Below are 9,070 nucleotides of genomic sequence, written 5' to 3'. Positions count from 1 at the left end.
AATTGTGGGAAGCGTTAGAGTCGACATGGGCCAGCATCCCTGTGGAACGCTTCGACACCTTGTGGAGTCCATGCCCCTGCGAATGAATGCTGTTCTGATGGCAGGGCCAACTCAATATTAGGAAGGTGTTCCTAATGTTTTGTACACTTAGTGCCTTGAGAAAGTATTCATATCCATTGACTTATTCCACATTTTGTTGTGTTACAGCCTAAATTCTCACCCCTCTACACACAATACCCCATAATTACAAAGTTAAATCATGTTTTTTGAAATGTTAGCACATGAATTGAAAGTGAAATACAGAAATATCTTATTTACATATTCCCACTCCTGAGTCAATATTTTGGAGAAGCATCTGTGGCAGTGATTACAGCTGTGTCTTTCTGGGCAAGTCTCTAAAGGCTTTGCAGACTTGGATTGTACAATATTTGCACATTATTCTTATTTTTCAAGCTCTGTCAAGTTGGTTGTTGATCATTGCTAGACGGCCTTTTTTTCAAGTCGATTTAAGTCAGAACTGTAGCTAGGCCACTCATGGAACATTCACTGTCATCTTGGTGAGCAACTCCAGTGTATATTTGGCCTTTTGTTTTCGGTTATTGTTCTGCTGAAAGGTGCATTTGTCTCCCATTCTGTTTAAAATCAGACTGAACCAGGTTTTCCTCTAGGATTTTGCCTGTGCTTAGCTCTATTCTGTTTATTTTTTTATCCTAAACTCCCAAAATCTTGCCGATGACAAGCGTACCCATAATATGATGTAGGCACCACCATAATTGAAAATATGAAGTGATGTACTGTGTTGGATTTGTCCTAAACATAACACTTTGCATTCAGGATATAAAGTTAATTTCTTAACCACATGTTTTGCAATTTTACTTTAGTTCCGAATTGCAAACAAGATTCATTTTTTGGAATATTTATATTCTGTACTGGCTTCCTTCTTTTCACTCTGTCATTTAGGTTAGTATTGTGGATTAACTACACTGTTGTTGATCCATCCTCAAATTTCTACCACAGCCACTAAACTCTGTAACTGCTTTATAGTCACCATTGGCCTCATGGTGAAATCCATGAGTGGTTTCCTTCCTCTCTGGCAACTGAGTCAGGAAGAACGTCTGTATCTTTGGGTGTATCTTTGTTTTTCCCCTCATCAATCTACACCCAATATCCCATTCTGACAAAGCGAAAACATTTTTTATTCTCCATTGATCATCCTTGAGATGTTTCTACAACTGGTTAGGAGTCCACCTGTTGTAAATTCAATTGATTCGACATGATTTGGAAAGGACTGTCTATGTCCCACACTTGACCATGCATGTCAGAGCACTCCACCTATCAAAAAACAAGCCAAAAGGCACCTAAAGGACTCTCAGACCATGAGAAACAAGATTCTCTGGTCTGTTGAAACCAAGATTGAACTCTTTGGCCTGAATGCCAAGCGTCACGTCTGGAGGAAACCAAGCAGTTTGTAGGTGACCAAATACTTATTTTCCACCATAATTTGCAAATAAATTCATTAAAAATCCTACAATGTGATTTTCTGGATTTTGTTTTCTCATTTTGTCTGTCATATTTGAAGTGTACCTATGATGAAAATGACAGGCCTCTCTCATCTTTTTAAGTGGAAGAACTTGCACAATTGGTGGCAGACTAAATATTTTTTGCCCTACTGTACATGTATCAAAATGAACGAGTGTCAACATACATCGATTCCATCAACCCCCACATCACAAAGAGAGACAGATGTACAATGAGAGAGCGAGAGAGAGCCAGATAGAGAGAGTCAGATGAGAGAGCTCCGTCAGTGAGGCATTTCAGAGTGCAGTAAGGAAACGTTGCTACGCGGAGAGACAATCATGGTCATAAAAGAAATGCATTAAGACATTTTAAAGTGATTGAATCGTGTGGTAATATTGATTTGCCAGGCTTTGCCTGAAACTGGAAAGTGTGGTTGCCATGCAGACAGAAGGGCAAGAGAGACAGGGCCTTAGTGTTTGAGATGTGGTCACGGTTTTAAACTATCTTCTTGTTGCTGTGAAATACGGAACCACAAGCTCACCAATAGCATCTTAATTGGATTAAATGCTCATAAGATCAATTTAAGATACAAGGGGTATGATGAATGATGTTTATTTGTCTTTATGGAGACGTGTAGTTAGGGACTCTGTCTCTAAGCTTGACAGGATGTGGTAGGGCTGCAGATAAACAGAGATTATAGATAATGGCTAGTAGCATCAACCACACGGCCAAGGTGACAAGCTCCAAATACCTGTTCAAACTAGATTAGTTGAAAGTATTAAAATGTGTGAATTCAGAGTAGGGTTAATGCCAAATAAAGTAGTGTTCATTGTATAGAATTGGACCTTTTAAGGATATGGTAAATGCTTTGTCTGTCTCTTCCCCATGGCGGAGTCTTAACAAAGATTAGGGACAGCTGCTGTGCGAAACTACACTGTAAAAGTAGCAAGTCTCAAAACGGCATGGTTGTGTAATGAAAGCATGGAAAGTTGTGTTCCTAATCGAAAATCAAATCAAATCAAATTCGATTGGTTGAATAAACATATTTTGCAGATGTTTTCGCAGGTGCAGTGAAATACTTGTGTTTTTAGCTCCAAAAGAGTAATACTTTAGGTAACCTGGTGGTTTGGAACGTTGGGCCAGTAACCGAAAGGTAAAAATCTGTTGTTCTGCCCTTGAGCAAGGCAATTAACCCTAATTTCTCCAGGGTCGGCGTCAGTAATGGCTGATCCCTTGCCGTGAACCCCACTCCTCTCTGAGTGGGAATGGGACATGCAAAAACTAATTCTGGTGTTTGGAGGGTGTTTGTATGTAAACCGAATGTAAGTGATTTAATACACAGAAGTTCAGTGTTAAACCTAAATATTTGTATTTTTAAGAGAATGTTGTGAAACACTTTTGGGTTTCAGTGCATGTAAAAGGCAGCATCAAAACACAACAACTATATTTCTCAAACAATCAATGGTTTAGAAATGCAAATGGTTTATAGCCTAAATATTTATTGATAATAAGGGCCTACTGAGATTTTTTGGGGTGTAATTCCACCTATATTTTTTCAATGCTTTGTTATGACAGATTGGAAACAGAAGGGGCAGTAAGATACTACATTTCATTGGAATTTTACCCTCTCAACCACATAGCCACACTGTAAGAATTTATTTAGGGGGTGAATTTAAATTTACAAAAAAGTGCATTCGGAAACTATTTAGACCCAATCCCCTTTCCACATTTTGTTATGTTCCAGTCTTATTCTAAAATTCATAAAATCATATTTTCCCCCCCATCAATCTACACACAATACCCCATAATGACAACGTGAAAACAGGTTTTTAGAATGTTTTGCAAATGTATTAAAAAAACAAAACAGAAATACCTTATAAACATATGTATTCAGGCCCTTTGCTATGAGACTCGAAATTAAACACCATAGTACCCTCAAAGCTGGGAACCTGGGACTAAACACCTCCCTCTGCAACTGGATCCTGGACTTCCTGACAGGGCGCCCCCAGGTGGTGAGGGTAGGTAGCAACACGTCTGCCATGCTGATCCTCAACACTGGAGCTCCCCAGGGGTGCGTGCTCAGTCCCCTCCTGTACTCCCTGTTCACCCACGACTGCATGGCCAGGCACGACTCCAACACCATCATTAAGTTTGCAGACGACACAACAGTGTTAGGCCTGATCACCGACAACGACGAGACAGCCTATAGGGAGGAGGTCAAAGACCTGGCCGGGTGGTGCCAGAATAACAACCTATCCCTCAACGTAACCAAGACTAAGGAGATGATTGTGGACTACAAGAAAAGGAGGACCGAGCACGCCCCCATTCTCATCGATGGGGCTGTAGTGGAGCAGGTTGAAAGCTTCAAATTCCTTGGTGTCCACATCAACAACAAACTAGAATGGTCCAAACACACCAAGACAGTCGTGAAGAGGGCACGACAAAGGAAACTAAAAAGATTTGGCATGGGTCCTGAGATCCTCAAAAGGTTCTACAGCTGCAACATTGAGAGCATCCTGACCGGTTGCATCACTGCCTGGTACGGCAATTGCTCGGTCTCCTACCGCAAGACACTACAGAGGGTAGTGCGTGTAACCCAGTACATCACTGGGGCTAAGCTGCCTGCCATCCAGGACCTCTACACCAGGTGGTGTCAGAGGAAGGCCCTAAAAATTGTCAAAGACCCCAGCCACCCCAGTCATAGACTGTTCTCTCTACTACTGCATGGCAAGCGGTACATTTATAGCCTCGCTACTGTGATTTTCACTGTCTTTTTACTGTTGTTTTATTTCTTTACTTACCTATTGTTCACCTAATACCTTTTTTGCACTATTGGTTAGAGCTTGTAAGTAAGCATTTCACTGTAAGGTCTACTACACCTGTTGTATTCGGCGCACGTGACAAATAAACATCGATTTAATTTAATTTCAATGTAAAGCATCTCTTTAATAACACTTCCTGTTTACTCAGCCAAGTGACCTCTCACCTCTGTGATCATGATGTGCCATCTGTCAGGCAAGCCAGAGGGGAGAAGTTCACTGACACAGCTGATATAACCTGGAGGGTTTAGGGAGAAGGATGGAGGGGGAAAATGCATGAAGTGAGGGAGACTGAGAAAATAAGGAAAATAAGAGACAAAGTGTTCAACAGGAATCTGTGTGTTTCTCTGTGTCTTCACCTGGTGTCCACAGTGTCCAACCTGAGGGGCCTCAGAGTACTTTATACTGAAGAACATGCAAAGACACACAAGCGCGCACACACACACACACACACACACACACACACACACACAATATAGCAAACATATTATGTCTTACTATTCTCCATGGTTGGTCCTCTTGACTATCCTTTGAGGGTTGAAGGTGCACAGCCCACAGTAATACACCTGAGCCTCTGAAAACAGCCTGTTTTGTGTAGACAATAACTGCAGTTGACATAGCTAAGTAAATGGAACAATACTATTTTATTTGAATGTGGGTGGCTCTTAAAAGAGCCTTTGTGTGTGTGTGCATAGTGTCGTCTATGGCACAAGGTGTTGCCAGGGAACAGCACCCTCCTCGCAAAAGTAGGAGGTGAAGGTGTCCCGTACACAGATGGTCTCCCGGGCAGTGTTGTTGTTCCCCATCCTGGCAACATCCTGCAGAGCAGCAGACCTCTCCTCTGGCACGTGGCGGTGAGCTGCAGGTCCCCTCCTGGTTCTCGTGTGCATCCTCATGAAGTTTGGAGGACACACAGGTAGCTTACACACACGCCTCTGTGTTAGCAGGGTGGGCCCCAATGACTCGCCGGTACATCTGGGACGCAAGAATGCCGAAGGTGCACTCGACGGTCAGCCTGGCTCGGGAGAGGCGGTAGTTGAAGACCTTGTTCCCTCTGGGATTGTTTTGCTCCGTGAGGTTACTCCGGAGAGGAACGGCCTCAACTCCCACAAAGACATGGGTCTGGGTTCCCCGGTGCTCTGCTCCAGGAATCAGGGTGTCTTATGGGAGGTCCAGGGTGCCGCCATCTCTGAGGACCAAAGGAAGAGTTGGCCAGTGTGCCTCCGTCGCTCGTCCTCACGTAGCTGCAGACATCCACTAAACGGAAGAGGTAATTGGCATCCACAACTGCCAAGAGGACAATGGAGATTGTACACTTGCAGTTGTAGAACAGGGAGCCGGAGTTTGGGGTGGGGTGGGGGGGGGATTGCAGGTCCACATGCTTGTCATCCACTGATCCCAGACAATGAAGAAAGTTCCACCGTTCTTCAAAGCCAGCAGCGATGGCCCTCCAGTCACCCTTGGTTGGGACAGGCATGGATTCCCCCATGAGACAGTCCCAGATGACCCTGGTCACAACTCCGTGCAGTCCCCCACACGGTGGCAGTAGGTTATGGTCTTGAAAGAATCTCCAGTCGCAAGGTATCTGTAGGAGTATGGAAGACAATGCCATTTTTAGACTTTCACATCAACGTGCAATTGTGGATTACTAAAGTATAATATCTCTCATAACAAATCATGATGACATTTGGATAGAGAGATGCATGTGCACACACACGTGCATGTGTAGCATGTGACAACAGGGTCATATGAAGGACAGCATCACAAATGAATATATAAATACCATAATAAAACAATAGCATCAGTAACCTCAAAGATATAATCAAGACACATTTAATGAAAATGAATCCCATAAAGAATGCTTTCTAGTGTAGCCTATGAAATATTTTGTGTTGCAACGCTATTCGTTTTTGGTCTGATCCATTCATAGATGCTACTGACTCACTCCTTATAGATTTAATCGATCGATAATAACGTGTCAGGATTCTAAAATTGCTTGACAATATTTACCTTAGACCAGGCATTCCCCTCAGGGGTACGCGCAATGCCGTCGGGGGTACGCCAAATAAAAATGTGATTCACATAGAAAAAAATACATACAAATAAAAGTGACTTTCTGTTAACAAAAAATTATCTTAACATTTTCAAACACAAACAGTAAATTTATATTTTCCAACTGGGCTATACATTTGGTTTTCTCTCACCTGAGTAGCCTCGTTTCACTGCCAAAAATAAAATTAAACCATCTAGTGTTCAGCGAAATAACACCACAATGTCAAATACAGGAAGCCTAGTCAAACAATTAACATCCAATCACATTAAACGTTACTCTCTCGCAGGAAACCTTCACTCTTGTGCAGACATTTAGAAACGAATCATGACAATTTTAGAAATAAGCCATGGGATTTTTTTGAGAGAGAATTAAGATGACTTTCGAGTAGTAAGACATGTATAAAAGCAACAGATACCATTAATAAGAAGGGGCTAGACGCGTCTGATATGATGAGCTACCGAGTGGCTAGGACAAGCAAACCCCATACTATCGTGGAGGACTTAATTCTTCCTGCTACTGCGGATATGGCTGGGACAATGCTGGGAGAAAGGCTAAAAAAAACTATACAGACAATGCCTTCATCAAACAACACTGTTTCACGAGGAATCAGAGACATGGCTGGAGATGTTTTGAAACAAACCAGTGAATTATATGCATTACAGCTGAGTCAACAGATGTGGCGGGCCACGCACAGCTCCTTTGTATATGTCCGTTACATTTATGGGGGGTCAATTAAGGAAGACATCCTCTTCTGCAAACCACTGTAAACCAGGACAACATGAGAGGATATTTTTTAAAGTACTGGAAAGCTTTATGACATCAACTGGACTTTGGTGGTCAAAATGTGTTGGTATCTGTACTGATGGTGCAAACGCCATGACAGGGAGACATAGTGGAGTGGTAAGCAGTTGCAAGCAGTTGCTCCTGACGCCACTTGGGTCCACTGCAGCATCCACCGACAGGCTCTTGCTGCCAAGGGAATGCCTGACAGCTTGAAATACATTTTGGACACTACAGTGAAAATGGTTAACTTTGTTAAAGTAAGGCCCCTGAACTCTCGTGTATTTTCTGCATTTTGCAATGATATGGGCAGCGACCATGTAACGCTGGTTATCAATTTGACACGTTTTTACAAAAAAAATTAAATTGAGAGACGAACTTAAAGTTTTCTTTATTGACCATAATTTTCTCTCATCTGACCGCTTGCATGATGACGAGTTTCTCACACCACTGGCGTATCTGGGTGAGGTTTTTTCTCGCCTGAATGATCTGAATCTAGAATAACAGGGTCTCTTCGCAACTATATTCAATGTGCGGGACAAAATTGAGGCTATGATTAAGAAGTTGGAGCTCTTTTCTGTCTGCAATAACAAGGACAACACAAAGGTCTTTCCACACAGGTCTTTTTGTATGATTTTTTCGTGTGCAAATGAACTCAAGCTTACGGACAATGTCAAATGTGATATAGTGAAGCATCTGAGTGACCTGGGTGCGCAATTACGCAGGTACTTTCCCAAAACGGACGACACAAACAGGATTCGTCATCCCTTTCATGCCCGGCCTCCAGTCCACTTACCGATATCTGAACAAGAGAGCCTCATCGAAATTGCAACAAGCGGTTCTGTGAAAATTGAATTTAATCAGAAGCCACTGCTAGATTTCTGAATAGGGAGCTCTGAGTTTCTTGCCTTGGCAAATCGCACTGTTAAGACACTGATGCCCTTTGCAACCACGTACCTAAGTGAGAGTGGATTCTCGGCCCTCACTAGCATGAAAACTAAATACAGGCACAAACTGTGTGTGGAAAATGATTTAAGACTGAGACTCTCTCCAATACAACCCAACATTGCAGAGTTATGTGCATCCTTTCAAGCACATCTCACATCTCATTCTCATTAACCTGTGGTGAGTTATTAACAATTTTTGATGAACAAATGACAAAATGATTATTATTATATTATTGTTTGTGCCTTGGTCCTATAAGAGCCCTTTGTCACTTCCCACGAGCAGTGTGACAAAAGCTCATTCTCATGTTTAATGTATGTATCATAAAGTGTGTGTGTGGCAGACTTACAATGATGGCAAAAAAACAACAATTGGAAGTGCGCTGACCCTGGTGCTGAGGTTGAATGTTTTGAAGGGGTACTGGACTACAAAAAGTTTGGGAACTTAGACAAATGGCGAGACATTCAGCTGGATAAATAGCTCACTGAAATGTTGTGTCTTCCCTTGCAATGCGAGGTCCCATCCTGCACAGCAGGTCATCGAACTGGGCTTCATCAAGCCTGAAATAGCCCTGGAACATCACATCGTCAAACCGCACCTGTACCAGAGGATGGTACTCTCCATACTGGCTGCGGGACATCAGGGCGGGGGTGAACCCACCTGGAGCTCCGTCGCCGCAGGTTCCAACGTTGATAGATCGCCGCAATAGCGAAGAGTTTCCTCAGTTTGCAATTTCATGATGGAAATACAGATATGAGGACAAAATCACTATTTATAGGCAAATTCTCTTAATTCGGTGTCAAGGTGTCAATAATGTTGTCTTTAAGAAAATGTGCCGATTATATGCAAATAAACAATTAAGTACATTTTCTGCTTTTAAACACTGTTTACCCGTGAATAAATTCATTAAATGGAGAACGGATTAAACTACTTAACTCATTTCATATCCAGACCT

This window comes from Oncorhynchus tshawytscha, linkage group LG11 (assembly GCF_018296145.1).
Source record: "Oncorhynchus tshawytscha isolate Ot180627B linkage group LG11, Otsh_v2.0, whole genome shotgun sequence".
Lineage (NCBI taxonomy): Eukaryota > Metazoa > Chordata > Actinopteri > Salmoniformes > Salmonidae > Oncorhynchus > Oncorhynchus tshawytscha.
This window is presented reverse-complemented; position numbering follows the sequence as displayed.